Source organism: Grammomys surdaster, unplaced genomic scaffold (genome assembly GCF_004785775.1).
Source record: "Grammomys surdaster isolate TR1022 unplaced genomic scaffold, NIH_TR_1.0 126906, whole genome shotgun sequence".
NCBI lineage: Eukaryota > Metazoa > Chordata > Mammalia > Rodentia > Muridae > Grammomys > Grammomys surdaster.
The window spans coordinates 5,812,350-5,829,484 of NW_021621692.1; positions in this window are offsets into that span (position 1 = coordinate 5,812,350).

Below are 17,135 nucleotides of genomic sequence, written 5' to 3' on the forward strand. Positions count from 1 at the left end.
GATTTCCCTGTACACAGCGACAGGACACTGAGTTCTGTGACACTTCATGGTTCCCAACCACACGACAACTTGACATACGTGCCTCTGATCTTTGCGTTCTAGGTGTGACCTATCAACAGCAGGAAGAACCCCAAAGAAGCATCCAAAGGGACATCTTTCCCTCTTTATATCAAAACTAAGTCATTGTCATGTGTAGGTCACAATAGCCTGTGTTCACCTAGGGAGGTCTGGAATCTTTACAAGGTACCTGAAATTGTGTGTGTGTGTGTGTGTGTGTGTGTGTGTGTGTGTGTCTGTCTGTCTGTCTGTCTGTGTGTACAGAAACTGGGTTAGATCTAGGTTGAGCCTCAAATAATGAACCAGAGAAAGCATTGATGATGATGATGGTGATGATGATGATGATGAAAAACATCGAATAAGTAGGAATTCACCAGGCCATCTCTAAAATCAACACGTAGGTCCATAGAGGACAAATTTCTTGCTGACAGTAAAAATCCCAATAGGAAGATGAAAAAAATCACGGGGTTAGGAAAGCATTTGCAGGAACCCTGCTGAAGACCAAACCAGAACATTTGGCCCATGGACGCTAAATCCAAGAGTAAAGATGGAGACGGAGCATCGCCTGCCAAGTCACAGATGGTTCCTAAGTCTCAAAGGAGAAGGCACATATTTGTTGTATCATGGCAAAAGGATTGTCATGAGGTGGAGGCCATCCTGGGCTATACAGCAAGTACCAGGCTAGCTAGGGCTACATAGTATGTCCCTGATTCCAACAAAGCAATAACAAAATTAGAACCACAAGCTAATTGCACCCCCACCCGAATCCCTAATGCAAATAGAGGGATTTTCCTCTTAAGATAGTTATTTTGAAATGCCCATGTCATGAAAACTCTAGACAGATTGTAGAAGTGTTGCGGGTTAATGGAGGCTGAAGTTGTCGATATGGAGGCTGGAAGCGTTGAGGCTGAAGAGGTTGATACAATAGCTCGCATTATACTCCGGACAGGAGGGACACGGTGTTTCAAAGGATGCTGGAGGGTTGACTAAACAATCTGGGACTTGCCTGGAGACCGTAGCACCACACAGATGTAAATTTATAATGGTGGTCACTGAACTAGGTTGTGTAAGAGCATATTTCTGCTGCTAGGGACACCGCACTTTCCCTTAAAGGGAAGGAGTCATCATGCATGTAAGTTTCTTTCTAATGGACTAGGAAAAAGAATTTTGAGATTATATATATATACATATATATATATATACATATATATATATATATATGTGTATATATATATATGTATATATATATGTATATATATATATATAGAGAGAGAGAGAGAATGAGAATACAAGAAAACCAATGGAATAAAATATTCCAAGTAGGTCAATATGGATAAAGAGATAATGAATATTCTCTGGTTTTATATTTAAAATAACTTTCAAGTAAAGCTAAAAGAGAGTGCACATGTGCACACATGTGGTATAAAAGACAGCACAGAGGCATAAGAATGAGCCTGTGGGACAAGTTCCTCAGAGGACTGAGCCCAACGATGGAGAAATCAAAAAAAGACTGAGTATGGTACTTTCATATGAGCTCCTGGCATAAAAATGTAAGCTAAAAATCAAGCGACCGGAACCTAAGTACCTCCTCGGGAGGGGCAGGGATCCCGAGTCCTTAGAATGAACTATATCAATCAATGACAGGAGAAACCAGGTACCTGTGAGGATTAGATGGCCAGTGACAGGGCTTGCTCGCAGGATGCCCTCTAGTACAAGAACACATCTCTCCTGGAGGAAGAGACATACACAAAAGGGTGCACAGCATACTAGTATGCAGGATGTGCTAGAAAGCCATGCAGTCGGAAACCACTACAAAACTCTAGGTGGGTGGTCACCAAATGTCATCAATAAATTCCTGGGAAGCCACAAAATTAACATTCGAGTCCCACAAGGGCTACAGACACATGGAGCATTGTTAGGAGGTGGAGTATGCAAGGTCTTGTGCAAACAGGTTCTATTTACCAAATATTTCCCGGGCTCGGTCAATAAGAGTCCATGGAGAGACAAAAGGTCCATGCAATGGATCTTCAATGTTCCAGAGGGGGCGAGGGCTCTAAAGAAGAGAGGAAAACCAGAGTGGACAGAAGGGGCTTCACAGGTGGGAGGACAACGATTCCGGGTCATTTAGCAGACCTTGAGTAAAGATGGGAGAGTGAGAGTCAGAACCCCAAGCCCTGCCCGCCGTTTCCCAAATGCCAGCCTTAGAGGTAGACAATGGGTGTGGCAGAGGTAAGAGGTTTGGGAGTAGTTTGCCAAAGGGATGAGTTTACAACCAGAGAGCCCAAGTTCATCCCTGTTACGGAGCAGTGGGTGGATTTGAGGGAGTTCATGGGGGGTGAGGAGGCATCAGAACCGAATAATTATGATGGGGGAGGTACATAGGGGGACGGACTAGATCAGAAGGGGATTGGAGGAGGTCAAACATCATTGACATAAAGCAAGAGTTGTGTTTCCTTAAGTAGGGATGGATGGGTTATGCAAATAAAACAGGGGATTCAGGGTCCCTCCCTCTCTGTATAAGACAGGGTAGTAAGCAGCTGTGTGTCCATGGGGGATTCATATTCATTTTCTCAGTTGCAAATCCTTGGGCTCAGCTGGAGACTGGGTAAGTGTGAAGCCCCTGAGAGGCACGGAGGTGAGGGGACAAACTGAAGAAGGAGCTGGGGATGCAGGCCAACTGTAGTCTCCTTAGCGTGAGCCAAAGCTACAAAGAAGAAGAGAAGGAGGGGAGTGGAAGGGATGGAAGGGACAGGGAGTCAAGTCCAGGAGACTCAGAGATCTCGGGGAAGGTGAGACAATGTAGAGGATAGTTTTTGTCAATGTGACACAAGCCAGTTATCTGAATAGAGGGAGCATCAACTGAGAAAAATCCCTGAGTAAGATCTGGCTATAGGCAAGCCTGTAGGGCATTTTCTTAATTAATGATTGATAGGAGAGGGCCTGCCCACTATGGGTGATCCCATCCCTGGGCTGGTGGTCCTGGGTTCTATAAGCCGGCTGACCAAACTATAGGGAGCAAGCCAATAAGCACACCCCTCCATGGCCTCTGCATCAGGCCCTGGCTGCAGGTTCCTGCCCTGTCTGAGTTCCTGTCCTGACTTCCTCCAATGATGAACGGTGATTTAGAAGTGTAAGCCGAGTAAACCCTTTCCTCCCCGAGTTGCTTTAGGTCATGTGTTTCATCGCAGCAATAGAAACCCTAACCAAGACAGGCAGCGACAAACTAGGGGAATGGTGATTTTGAGCTTCTCTACCCTTATTTGCGATTTCAGGGAAGCAAAGTGTTACGTGGGATGAGGGAGACTGGGCAGAGACTATGGAGGTCAGGTGACAGGGTACACAATGGAACAGGCTTTGAAGATGCTCATCTCATAGCAGTATTTTTATTCCCCTTGGGATCCCCCTTCTCTGTCTTCACCCCATTCTCTCTGCATATCGTTTACCTGCATTTGGCCAGGAACCGTGGTAACTGAGGAAGCCGAAGGAATGGCTGAAACACAAGGAGAGCAAGGTGCCACAATGGGGCCACCCTTCTGTTTCCTGAGGGAGCTGGATCCTTCGGTAACAAAGGGTGAAATGACAACCGGATTTAACCGTTGTGGGACAAGAGACTTGCCTGCAGCTGGACCAGGTGGCGCTAGGGCAGGGCCCCTCCTACATCAAGCACACTCTAGGTTCTACTTGGGTGATCCACACCATACATTCTGCAAGGAGAAGGCGGCCAGGTTCATTGGCAGAGCAAGAAGAATCTAACTGAGTCTCTGCTGCTGCTGCTCCCACTCCTGGGTCACACCAAGGGGCTAAAGGCTCTGCACCTTCCTCCCCTACCCAGAACCCTACTGTTGCAGCCTGAGATTGGACAGGATCCTACAGAAAGATACTCAGGGCCTCAAAATCCATCCTTTGAATGGCTAAGCTTCAGTGTGGTGGTATTTGGAGGCTAAGCCTTTGGGAGATAATGAAGCCGTGCACAGAGCTCCACGATAGGATCAGTGCCTAGGTGAGCTCTCCCACGCTGTTACCAGGTCCACCTCAACCTTGTCAGCACGGCACCTCGTGTCTATAACCAAGAAGGAATCTCACCATGACGACTCACTGATCCGAGGCTTTCCACAGCTTCTGGAGCTGTGAGAAACAGATGTTATATGGCTCAGTTCACAACACATTTGTCCTAGTAGCCCACACTGACAAAGACAGGGAGAAAGGCTTTAAAGATGTTACCTGAATCTCAACATTTACTTGATTGTGGCCACTGTTTTAACCTCCAGGAAGCCACACAGCTGCTTGCAAGCTCTCTGGCCCTCACCATTGGTCCTCCCAGCCAAGGTCAGCAGCATCTAGGATGAGCACATAAGGAAATGCCCTACCTCTACCCACAGGCCCCCAAAGGTTCCACACGCCAGGGTGGTCCCTGTGGCAGTGGTCATGGCTGGTAGCCAGACAACCTTGGTCTTTATGGCCACATCTCTGCTAACCAGAGACTTCTTCAAACAAGCATGTGAAGGGTACACTGCAGCCATTCTGTTCCCGCTGCCATCCTGGGAGACATGGCCCACAAGGAAAATATTTTCTGAATGTAACTCTGTGGTTGGCCAGAGTGGTTAACTGCCATAGGAGAGTTGGGAGGAGAAGTAGAGGGAATGTTGGGGGTTGGGGGAAGAAATGGAGAGAGGGAGGGAAGGAAAAGAGTGGAAAGGAAATGATAGAGGAAAGAGAGGAGGTGGAGGAAAAGGAAGGGGAAATGGAAAAAGGACAAAGAAAGAGAGAAAGGAAGGAAAAGAAAAGAGGAATAGAAAAAGAAAAGGGCAGAGAAAGGAGAAAGAAGAAAAGAGAAAAGGTGGGAGAGAGAAGAAAAACAGAAAGAGAAGAAATGGAAGGGGAGGGAGGGAAGGAAGGGGGGACCAGCCAGAGGAAGATAGGACAGAGATGATGATGATGATGATGATGATGATGATGATGACAGTAATAAAATGTTTAGAAGTCCCTATAGAAACAGTCTACAGAGAAACAGAGACAAGAAATGTCACCTCCTCTCCACCCAGACAGGCCTGAGTTTGAGGCTTGGCACAAAAACCAAGAAAGAATCGGCCAAGGGAAAGGTGTGGACTGGTAAAGGTCGTGTCCAAGATCCAGCCACCATAAATTTGAGTCCCAATCCCAGCCTCACCTAGCTCCAGTCCCAGCTAGCTTCGGGTGACTCATTTTGCTCTCCTGCCCTGGTGGCTCCATCCAGTAAAACACAGGACTTCTGACCTCACCAGGGTACTCGGAGATTAGCGCATGTTTATAAAGTGTTTGAAGATGAAAAAGCCTGTGCCCAAAGGGGGCTGTTATTATTATAACTACCTGTGAAAACAGAGAACATGGGTTCCCACCTGTGTCTAATGATTAGCCAGAGGGCAGGGAGCAGATCCTGGAGCAGTGGCTTTCAGTGACTTCTACTGCAGCCTGTGGCAAAGGCCGGGGTTTCCCAAGTCCTTGGTGAGGACACCACCGGAGGGGCACCTCGCTTGGATTCAGGGATAGGGCATAAAGAAGAAAAGCAATTTCTCTCTTTTTTTTTTTCTTTGATGTTTTGAGACATGTGGTCCCGCCTAGCCTGGAAATCCTTGTGTACACCAGGCTGGCCTTGAAAATGTGACACTCCTCCTGTCTCTACATTCCAAGTACTGAAAATACTATAGATGGGCACCACCCCACCCTGTGCCCACTAAATTCTGCTTTATTCCTACCATTTACTTTGGGGGAAGGCTCCCTTAGGTGTGGCTGTGGCTATCCCATCTCTCCCTGACTATCCCATCTCTCCCTGACTATCCCATCTCTCCCTGACTATCCCATCTCTCCCTGACTATCCCATCTCTCCCTGACTATCCCATCTCTCCCTGACTATCCCATCTCTCCCTGACTATCTCATCTCTCCATGGTTATCCCATCTCTCCATGGCTATCCCATGTCTCCATGGCTATCCCGTCTCTCCACGGCTATACCATCTCCCATGGGCCAATTTCCTTTTGACAAAGAGAAACCTCTCTGCCTCAAAGGCCCACAGACAGCAGTGGCTGCCCTTTCTATAAACATTGTTCTGGCTATTCGTACATTGACTTTGGATGTGCACGGTTTAACATTGGTTCATTAAGTTTCATTTAAAAATAATGTTTATCTAAGTCAGTTTCTCAACCTCAGGCAAGGGGAATATTTGGCTGGATTATTATTTATACTGGGGGCTGTCAGGGGCCTTGAAGAGAGTTAAGAAGCACTGCAGGAGACTGGGATGTGGCTTAGTTCAAGGAGTCCTTACCTAGCATACGTGAAGCCTTGGCTTCAATACACTGCACAAACCAAACACGGTGGTACACGGCTATCATTCTAAAACTTGAAAGGTACAGGCCATCCTCAACTACACAGCAAATTCAAGGCAAGCCTGGGCTACATGAGATCTTGTATCAAAAAAAAAAAAAAAAAAAAGGAAAAGTACCACTGGCCATATCCCTGTTCACCTGGTGCCTAGTGGCCACACACCAAACCCTGAGGTGAAACAATTCAAAATATCCTCAGATGTCACCCAAGGCTACCAAGGAAGCCAGTGGGCTTTGGCGCCTTTGTTGAGAATAGCAGGTTTAAAATCAATTCAGGAAACACCTGTAACAGTTTCAGGGCGCTTGCCTATGTCTGCCCCAGCTTCAGGACCATGATTCTGGTCCTAGATGCAGGCCTGGGTTCCAGGCCTCTATGCTCCAAATATCATCATGCCATGAGGCACCATTTACACAAAGAGGATGGCCAGCACAGGCTGATGAGCAGGGGGCAGAACCATTCTTGGAAGCCACAAAGTCAAGAGGGAATTTTAATTCCGGGACCTTGCCTGGGAGTCATCTCTGCTTATCAGAACTTGAAGACAGGGTAGACACCTGCTTGTCAGGCCAGTGCAACCAACCACCTCCACACCAAAGAAACCAATGCCATGGGTGGACTATGGAAATGAGGATGTGTCTATTCGGTGGGGTCCATAAAAGCCTGGAAAAGCCTGATAGACCATGTTCCTCTTGTCTCCCTTACCAACAGAGAAAGGGGCATAGAAAGAAGACTCAGGGATGGGTCCTAGCAAAGGTTCAGCTGACCTCCGGTGACACTGATTTTTCTCTAGCCCTGCACCTGTGTCTAAACTCTGCAAGCTAAGGAAAATGTCACTGCCATAATACTCAAAACTATGAGGTTCAGCTTAGTAACGAGAGGGATTCAATGCTAAAAACCAAGCGGCTAAGCTACATCTGTGAGGGAATGAAAACCTGCACTGGCAGCCACCCAGAAGGCAGGCAGAAGGCCCATCACCAATCACCACTGGGCCCCCCAGGACCCTCAGGGAGGCCTGTGACAGCCACCATCGGAGGTCTCTTGCCTGGCTCAGTCATCAGCGGGTTCTCTCTGTGTGTTTTCCTCCCTTCTCCTACCTGGGGCTTTCAGCCCTCACCTCCTCCTGAGATCACAAAGAAGCTAACCAACTCAACTTCCGGGTTCATGCAGAGTTAAGACTGTCAATCACACAGACGCCAGAGAAAATAAAGCCTCATTTTGAAGATCTGCTGTCAGTAGCACTCAAAAGACAAGTCTCTCTTGGGGACCATCACAAGGAGTCTAAAACAGGCCAACCTTATGCATTAACAGAATTCCTCGGGCCATCTACAAAGTCCCCAAGGAAACACAGTGGCCTCTCTCTGTCTCTCAAGATCCACCTTTCAACTATACAAGCGAGAAGACCTGAATTGAGATCTCTTCCACTTACGTAAAAATCCAGGCATAGACATGTGTGTGCCTTTATGGGTGCATTGTGGGGGTGGGGCGAGAAAAGCCAATGCACACTGTGTCCTGGCATTCCCGAGGACGTGCTAGGGAGTCACTTCTATCATTCCCAGCATGCAAGAGAGAAACCAAAAGGCCATCTGTAAGGCATCTGACATTCGCATGGGCTGAGGGCAAAAACGGGCTCTTCTATGTCTAAACCCTAGTGGTTGGACTTATCTTGAATTCCTAGAACCCAAACATTCACATGGGGACACACAGTTATGGGACTACCCATGACTCCCAGCAATGAATAAGTCAACCTTTGCTGCACCCACCACATAAATGCCCAGCATTGCCCTGCAGGGACCAGCTGTACAGGAGGGCTACCCTCTGACAATGGAGAACCTTACATCGCGCTCACATGCTCTAAGAGGCCTCCATGGGGGGGGGAGTGATGGCCACTCGTGCCACATTAACTGTAGTACTACTACGAAACATCACAATGCCAGAAGGGACCTCTCTGAGGAGCAAGGTGGCTTGGAGAGGCCCATCTCTTACATCAGGAATGGTGAACAAGACAGGGGATCAAGGCGGCAGGTGACACCACAGGTGTGTGCATCTCACTCCTGTTCCCTGCAAGCCTGATAGTGTCCCTGCTCCATTCCACGATGAGGGCATGCTCAAGATGCTCCCAGCTGTGTGTCAGTCATGGTGAGACAACTCCCAGACAAAAGCAAGTCGAACAGTGAGACTTGGAAAATGACCCGGTGGGCAGAAACGTTTCTTGTTCAAATATCAAGACCGGAGTTCAGATCCCATGCACCCGCATGAAAAGCCAGGCAAGCCCATGTGTGCACCTGATACCCTGCATTGTGGAAGATGGAAACAGAAGTGCTAGGGCTTGTTAGCCTGCCAGTCTGGGATGGAGCAGGGCTGAGCAGAAGGAGCTTCCAAGCATGACCTTCAGGTTCTGGGAGAGATCCCGTCTCATAGGAGTGTGGAGAGGGACAGACCAAGTACACCACCCAGTGTCCCACTCTGATAGCTGTACACTCATACCTGCATGCACATTTGTGCACACATTACACATACACACATATATCAGTCCCCTACACACACAAAGACAAAAATGCTAACACCCACCCATAGCCATTTCAGAAGCTGTTTCCATCCAGCTTCAGGGGATCGGTGGTTTTCGTTCTCTTTGTTTGCAAGGTTGGCCGCAGTAACGGACTTCGCTGTGGGCATCCCCCTTATGCAAATCCAGTTTTAAAAATGTGGGCATTTCTTTATTAAAGAGTGTCTGCAGGGTCATTACAGAAGCCAGCCTGTGGCTGGGCCCCAGAACCCAGGATGAATAAGACCTACACTTGAAAGACCTCCCCAAGGGGAGACCCAGGAAGGATGTGGACCCAAAGACACTCCAGAGACCGTCTTGCTGCAATCACAAGAGTCAGGTATTTTATTATCAAAGCTTCGGGCCAATACGTGCCTCACGCAGGAGGCAGAGGAACGTTGAGGCCCAAAAGCTTAGGGTTAATATAGGCAAAGGTGGGGGGGGGGGCAGGGGGTTATGGCACAGTCACACACAATTGGTTGTTTCAAATGTCTGTAATGTTTGTAAGCAGATCTCAGGCAAAGGTTTGACAAATCTCTCGGAAACAGTCTCTGGTCCCTGTGACCTTGGAACCCAGTGTGAATGCTCATATGAGCCAACAGACCATCTGGCTGAATTTAATTCGCAAGTCCTTGGGACCTCTGGTGGGAGTTTTTCCAGAGGAGGCTAAGTCAGACACCATGGGAACAGATTCCCGGAACCCTCAATTGACCTTTGTTTCTCCAGCTCTGCATCCCCTGTGACGGCCTTGGGTTAGTAAGCTAGCTGACCTGCAATTTTAACTCTCCGTATCTGAATCAAGGCGCTCTGTTATATCATTGATCTCAACTGACTCAAAATTCCTTTTCACACTTTTATGCTCAGACTGGGAACTTTTATTGTAGACTGGGAACTTTGAGAAAGTATGAAAATTCTGAAACATTCGGTGACAAACAATTAAGTGAGGCCAGATAGCCAGGCGTAAGACAAGCTCCTCTGCAGGGCCACTTTCGGCACTCGTGTCCCTTGTGAGCACCTACCCAGGCAAAGACTGGGTAAGGCATGTTCTGTACCTGACCAACGTCACCAAGGAACAGTTTTCTGCAGCTTACTTGCCCAACACAGAGTCCTATATTCTCAGAGTCACACTTAAGAAAGACATGACTACCCTTCAGTTCTGCCATAGCTTCAGGCTGCAATAAAATCTCTTTACGAAAACACCAGCTGGTAGGATACGGCCCAAAAACCACCGTCTCCTGTCCGTTGCCCTAGAACATTCTTTCGCCCAGGTCACTGCCCACACTCTGTTCAGATGCCACCTTCTGAGGAAGCCTTTCCTGGCTGCCTCCCAAGGATCCCGCTGTCGTTCTCCACCCCTTCGCTCTTTTGATTTGAAAGGATTGATCCCTCTCTTATCCAACCTAAAAGGGGGGACTTCTGCCCCTAGACCAAGCAGAGAGGGGCCACCCAGAACCCCCTCTGTCAGGCGATCTGAATTCTTGCTTAGGCTGTGAGGCTAAGCACTGCAAGGGAATATAAATAAAAGATAAAAATATCTATCTGGGTTCCCTGAGGGACAAGCCTGACTGCATAGGGGTTGATGTCAAAAGTATCCCCTCTCCAAGAAAAAGACATTGGGGCAGGTATGGCCCTCATGCCTCACTGGACAACGACAGGGGGACTGGAGCCATTACAAGGTCCCCTTCAAATACTGGAGGTTAGGCCTCTGTCCCCGCCTTCTCAAGTTTAGAATTGCCATAGCCCTTCTATACTTAGAGAAGGGAGGAGATGTCAGGGGCAGCCCTGCTTACCCACTGAAGGCCTAAAATCAGCCATAGGCCTAAAATCAGCAATAGGCCTGTCATACATGTATACAAACACCAAGTCTTGGGTCTCAGTGGAAAAACATTGAAACAGATGGCTATAAGCTAATGTAAACAAGCAGCTTTTGTGGAAATTTACAAGCCTGAGTAATCATAGACCTTGTAAATAGGTAGCCTGGGCAGACAATACCAACTTAGATAAGGACAAGCGAGTCATAGGCAGAGTCATAGTGACTTGTCCCCTGAACCTTCATCCAGCCGATACCCGGTTCTGATGATATCTGTATTCCCCCTGAGCACCCACACTCCAGTGTCGTTCCCTTCCCCACATCCTGCCTTTCTGTGTTTATAACCACTGTGTGAATGAATTACGATTTGAGAAAAAATAAATTATAAAAAAAAATAAAAAATATATATTATCTTAGAGACCCCCCTTTATTAGCAAATATAGCAGAAATATGTCTGTGGACAAATGTAGTTTTGCAAAAAGCCTATGCTGGAATTGTATAAATGTTGATCTACGGATTTGTAAAAATTGAGACTATTACTACTAAACTCAAGTATAATAATTCACAGAACAAAGAAAAAAAACATTGATTTATTTTATGTGCAGAGGTGCTTTGCCCTCATACATACACCTGTATACAATGTGTGCTTGGTGTCCACAGAGGCCAGAAGAGGGGGTTGGAACTGGACTTATGGGTATTTGTGACCCTCCATGTTGACACTGGTGACCCAACCTGGGTCCACTGAGCCATCTCCCCTCCCTGGCTTTTTTTATTTTGTTTTCCACCACATTATCACTTCTGGGTCTGGGTCTGGGTCTGTTTATATTACGTCTATCCTCTCTAGAGATGGAGACAAAGAATTTTTCACCTTTGTTTTCTGTAACTGTCCTGTACTTAGGTAAGCATTGGATAAATACTTGTTGGGTGAGTGTAAAGGTCTTACCCTTCCTCCCTCTCTCTCTCTCTCTCCCTCTCTCTCTCTCTCTCTCTCACACACACACACACCACACACACCACACACATACACACACACACACACACACGTACAACCCTCCCACTTTGAGGTTGGAGAAGACTCTCAAAGGCCAGCCATGCAGCAGAAGTACTTCAGGCCCCCCCAAAGACTGCAGATCTGTGAGAGACTTCAGGTATTTAACTTTTGCTCTTTTTTTTCCAGATCACTGAGGAAACAGGACAGTGGTGTGACACACTGAAACCTCCGGCCTCCCTGTCCCTGTCCCCGAAGCCCAGGACATTGCTTTCTGCAACCAGGAAACCATTCCACAAGTGGATGGCATCTTTTCTCAGGATCTGCCAACCCTTTAGGTGACTCCAAAACAAACAAACAAACAAACAAACAAAAACCCAGTATTGTCCTGGCGGCCCAGCCAACAAACTACCAAAAATGAGTCCCACCTCCTTTTTAGGAGACTGTTTTTTTAAGCACGTGGGCACAGTGGGGAGAGAGTCCATGTTTCTTCCTCAAACTACTGCGGGTTCTTCCTCTCTGAATGACAAAACTTGTTTCTCCATGCTGACATAATGAAATACACCGTTCTAACCCTCAGGGCTTTGGAGAAGAGAAAATAAAACCTCAACCCTGCCCAGCTCACAAGATTTTACAGAGCAGATTATAATCCCCAGCCTCCGTCCCTCTTCCTTGTGAGTCACAAACCAACTGCCTTCCAGACAGGGCTGATGGCTACAGAAAGGACATTTTCTCACAGAATCCACAAAGGACTCGAATGGAGCTTTTCCCTGAAGTGCAAGTCAGTGGACAGTCTCACCAGGCTTGTCTGGCCACGGGCTATTCTGTCTCTGTCTCCTTTCTACCTGACCTACAGGGATTCACACAGCCTCCAGGTCCCAGCCTTTCGGGACACTTTCTGTCCAACCGGTTCTGCCCATTATTTTTGTTTCAGGGAGGATTGTCACCAAGGAGATGTCCTGGTGTCAGAGGCAGGAGGGGAAAAGAAACCCACCTGCAGTCAACCCTTAATCCCCTAAACCAAAGTCTGTCAGCAAGTTCCAGCCCCTGGAAGAGGGAAACAGAGACAGTGTTTTCTGTCTGTCATAAGTCAGAAAAGAAATAAAAGCCCACTCGAGGACACCAGAGCTGTGACTACCAAGGGAAGCGCAGCCAGAGGCATGTCCCCGGAGGTTCTGTACATTGCCCAGTGTTGGGAAATTGGCTTGATGTGTGTTTTCCTTTTCAAAAAGAGCGTGGCAGAGAGGAAATAGAAAGTGGAGTCTGTGATTAAGAAAAAGGAAAAGTGGGTTTTGAATGTGATTCAGGTCGCTCCCACTGTGACCCAAGGAACCACAGGGCACATGCACCTCCTACCAGGGCAGCGCTGGCCTTCTCTGTTTGCTATGCCCACAACGTGGCCAGCCTTCCTATCAGGACCTCTATGGAGGGGTGGGTGGAGCCACGCCAACCAAGCCCAGTTCCTGGATATTAACTTAAGCGCTATGTCCACAAGCATTTGGGTGCTTGAGAGGAACAGACACCGTCCCAACTCTGGGAGCACTCTTACAGAGCAAGAGGAAATGACGACTTCATCTCTTCAAGGAGGAACCTCACGTTGCCCAGGGGAACTATCAACACAGACCCACGCTGCAGACAGATAGACTCCCTGAGATGACAGATGACAAACAGGAACTGTAATGGTGGCTTGTCATTTTTAGGAAGGTTTGTTCTCCTTAAATAAGCCTCATGCTCAATGTATGCAGCAGCAGTCATACACTGAGCATCAGGGATGTGTGGTCTCCCCCAGCCAAGCCATGTCCCCAGTCCACACACCACATCAGTGACCCTTATCCCTGCTTCTCCTTTTCATCTAGTTGTTCCAGTTGTGATTCTGTATGTGTCCTCTTTTTGCCTTGGTTATACGGAGATGAAATACTTTAAACGTTTTTGGGTCCTGACTAAACCAGGAAGTTGGGGACAGCCAGAAAGTTTTCAAGAGCACTGCTGGTGGTTTTCAAAGAGAGTCAGGTGTATGAGCACACATCTAGAGTACTAGAACTTTGAGGGCCTGGGGTAGGAGGAGCTGAAGTTTGAGTCTAGTAAAGGCTATACGTCAAGTGTGAAACTAATCTGAGGTACATAATGAGACCCGCCTCCCCATCTCAAAGAAACAGAGGGCAGAGTTATAGCTCACTGGTACAGAGGCTGTCAAGAATGCCTAACACTAGCAAGCAAAAATTAAATAAATAAATCTTGTACATACAGAAGAAAGGCTTAATGACTTGGGATGGTTAATGGGGAGAAAGAAACAGGTGCTAAGCAGTGTGTGGTGGTTGGGATGACTGTGCATGCGCACACTACTGAAGAGCTCTCCTCCTTGTCTTGTGTGCTACTCACGCAGCAAGGGAACCTAACGGGCCAGCAAAGCAGGTAAAAGTTGTCAGAGCCCTAAGACTGATGCTTGCAAAAGGCAGGCTGCATAGGGAGGGTCTTGCCCCTCTGAAATCAATTAAGGATGGCCAGCCCATCCGACCACGTGATGTGCAAGCACATGACAGATGAACAGGAATCGTAGTCACACCCCAGAATGTCTCACAAAACTTGCATGTTTTGGGCCATGCTTGGAAGGAAGATTATTGAGGGAAATACATGGACTAGCACCCTATCCATCACAGTGCTCCCTTCTTCACATGAATGAGCTGATGAGAGTTCTTGCGGTCCAAGAAGGAACCAGAGGCAGAAGCTAATAACAGGGGCCCCAGATCAGACAGACAGACATGCATACATGCACATATGCACACAACATAGACAAACCCTTGCATACACACATGACCTTTCATGCACACCGGACATATACATTTATATATACATATCACACAGACACACACATACAACACAACATACACTGTGCAAGGAGGATATCCATCACCTTTGATTTGGCTGTCTCATCCTGAGAAGCTTGGGTGTAACCCCTGGGAACGAGCTCTGAGGCCACACGTGGATGAAACTCCTTGCCCAGTGACAATGACGTCATGTCTCCTGGGCACTGGCTCCCTTGGGAATGTGTGAGTGGGTCCCCTGGGGCAGAGAGCAACTGCTGGGAGGGGGGGTGATTCATAAGCACTGCTCCCAACCCTGTTCTGTCCATTAGTCAGCTTCTGCGGAGCTCACATCTGAGGCTGCTCTGTAGATCTGCCAGCCATTGCTCTAAGCAGAGCATTTGGTAGGCAGCATGGAGACTTGGGGTCACCTCTTCCCCATCCCTGCCTCTCTTCTGTCACCCCCTGCCAAACAACAACAAAACAAAACAAAACCTGGGATAACAGATCTAGGTGGGGGTGACTGAGGCAAGAAAAATGTTCCCTCTGTTGAAACCCATGAATCACCGCTCCGGTGGCCTCCTTTAAATCAAAATGACACCTGTGCTTACTCCTACACCCCAGGCCTCAGTGCTGCTGCTCCGGGAGGGTCTTGGCTACCTAACCTTCTCTCTATGACAAAACACAACGAGGCAGAGTATCAGCCAACACGTGCAACCACAAGACCAAACTCCTCCTTCCCAAGCATGGCTGTGTCTATACAGGTATCCCTCTGGTAGGAAGTGGGGAGGGGTGGGGATCAAAGACTGTTCCTCTTCCAGCCTACTACTTACTGTTCCAACAGCCCAGTGGGGTCCCTGCTCCAGGAACCTATATGGTACCAGGATTGAAATCTGGGATTTCCAAGAAAACGCTGTTAGCTTCATTTTTAGACCTCGCCAGTTGAATGCTCTGTCCTAGATGCTATCAAAGGAAAAATAACAGAGGGGCTGGGGAGACCACTCAGTGGGTAAGAGCACTTGGTACACAAGTATGAAGACCTCTGGTTGAATCTCACCACTCACAGAAAAAGCTAGGTGGGTGTGGCTGCACATGTGCCTTTTACCGCAGGAGGATCCCTGGGGTTTGCTGGCTGCCAGTCTGGCTCTAGATTCATTGAGAGACCCTGTCTCAGGAAATTAGGCAGAGAGTAACAAAATGGGACACCTGATGCCCTTCTCTAGCCCCTTAAGGGGAGGGGGATTTTTTTTCATTAGTTTATATGATGAAATTAATTGTCAGTTCATCAAAACAGGTTGCAGGTTGGTTCTGGCCCTGAAGCCTGTTTGCCAACCAGTGGTCAAGAATCAAATACCTAAAAGGAATCTCTCTGAGAGTGAGTTTGTTTGTTTGTTTGTTTGTTTGTTTTTGAAAGGAATATAATCATCACCACAATAACACTTGGGTATATGAACAGATGCAACTCTGGAAAACTTAGCATTCTATTAACACGGGAGAAAAGCAAATACTGCCCCTGATTTCACAGACCTGAAACTTAATGAGAAGACAATGGATTTGCCAAGGTCCCACAGGAAGGACTTAAAACCAGCAAGTACTGACTTCGGAGACACAAGGCCATGTTTGTACACCACCCTTAACGGGGTATCAAGGAGACATGGGTGGGTAGAAGGGTTCTGAGAAGCCACCACTATGCTTTGTGGAGTAATTTGGAGGACACATCCCCATCAAAAGGGGCCCCAATCCTACCTTCTGTGGCAGTTCCTCCCCCAAATATTTTATTCCACGGCTCCAATGGCCTTCCAGGATTGGGTGGCGAGGGGGTAGGTACATGTTACTATCTGTGAAGTGACACCCTATATGGTGAGCTATGGAACTGAGGTTAAGGGCTAAGTAAGTCCCGGGGCATCCATGAGCCTGAGACTGCTGGTTTCCACTCCAAGGGACGGATGGGCCCACTGCCCAGTGAGGTTCTGACCCAGCTTCCTCAGTAGGGTTTCTGTCCCATGTGTTCTCACCACACCCAGCCTTGGCCTTCGGATAGTCCACTTCTGTCCTTCCTCAGTCTCCACTGTCCAGGCTGGATACAAAATGCCCCCCCCATATTGGGTCTCCCTCCTGCTGCCACCTAGACAGAATTCCTCTCAAAACAGGGCCCCCAGGGAAGAGAAATGGGTGGTGGCTTTTGGTTTTAGGCCCACTGCCTGATTTCCTTTCCACCCTGGGCACCAAGGTACCTCTGGGCAGAAGATCATCCTTTCTGGCTGCCTCCAGCCCTACCACGCCCAGGGGAAAGCTGTGTGTCCTGGACAGAAACCCAACCAGAACTGGGGAGAGCTGTCTGGTTCAGCAGCCCTCTGTCCTCCAGACAGACTCCCAGGCTTCCTAATCCTCAGGACTTCAGGAAAAGAAGGCCAGACCTCCTGGGCATCTGCTTGCTCTCTCGGAGAGGCTGCACAGACAGGAGGCAAGCTTCTCATTATGAAAAAAGCACTTGGCTCCTCCCTCTCCCCCCTCTCCCTCTCCCTCTCCCTCTCCCTCTCCTCCCTCTCCCTCTCCCTCTCCCTCTCCCTCTCCCTCTCCCTC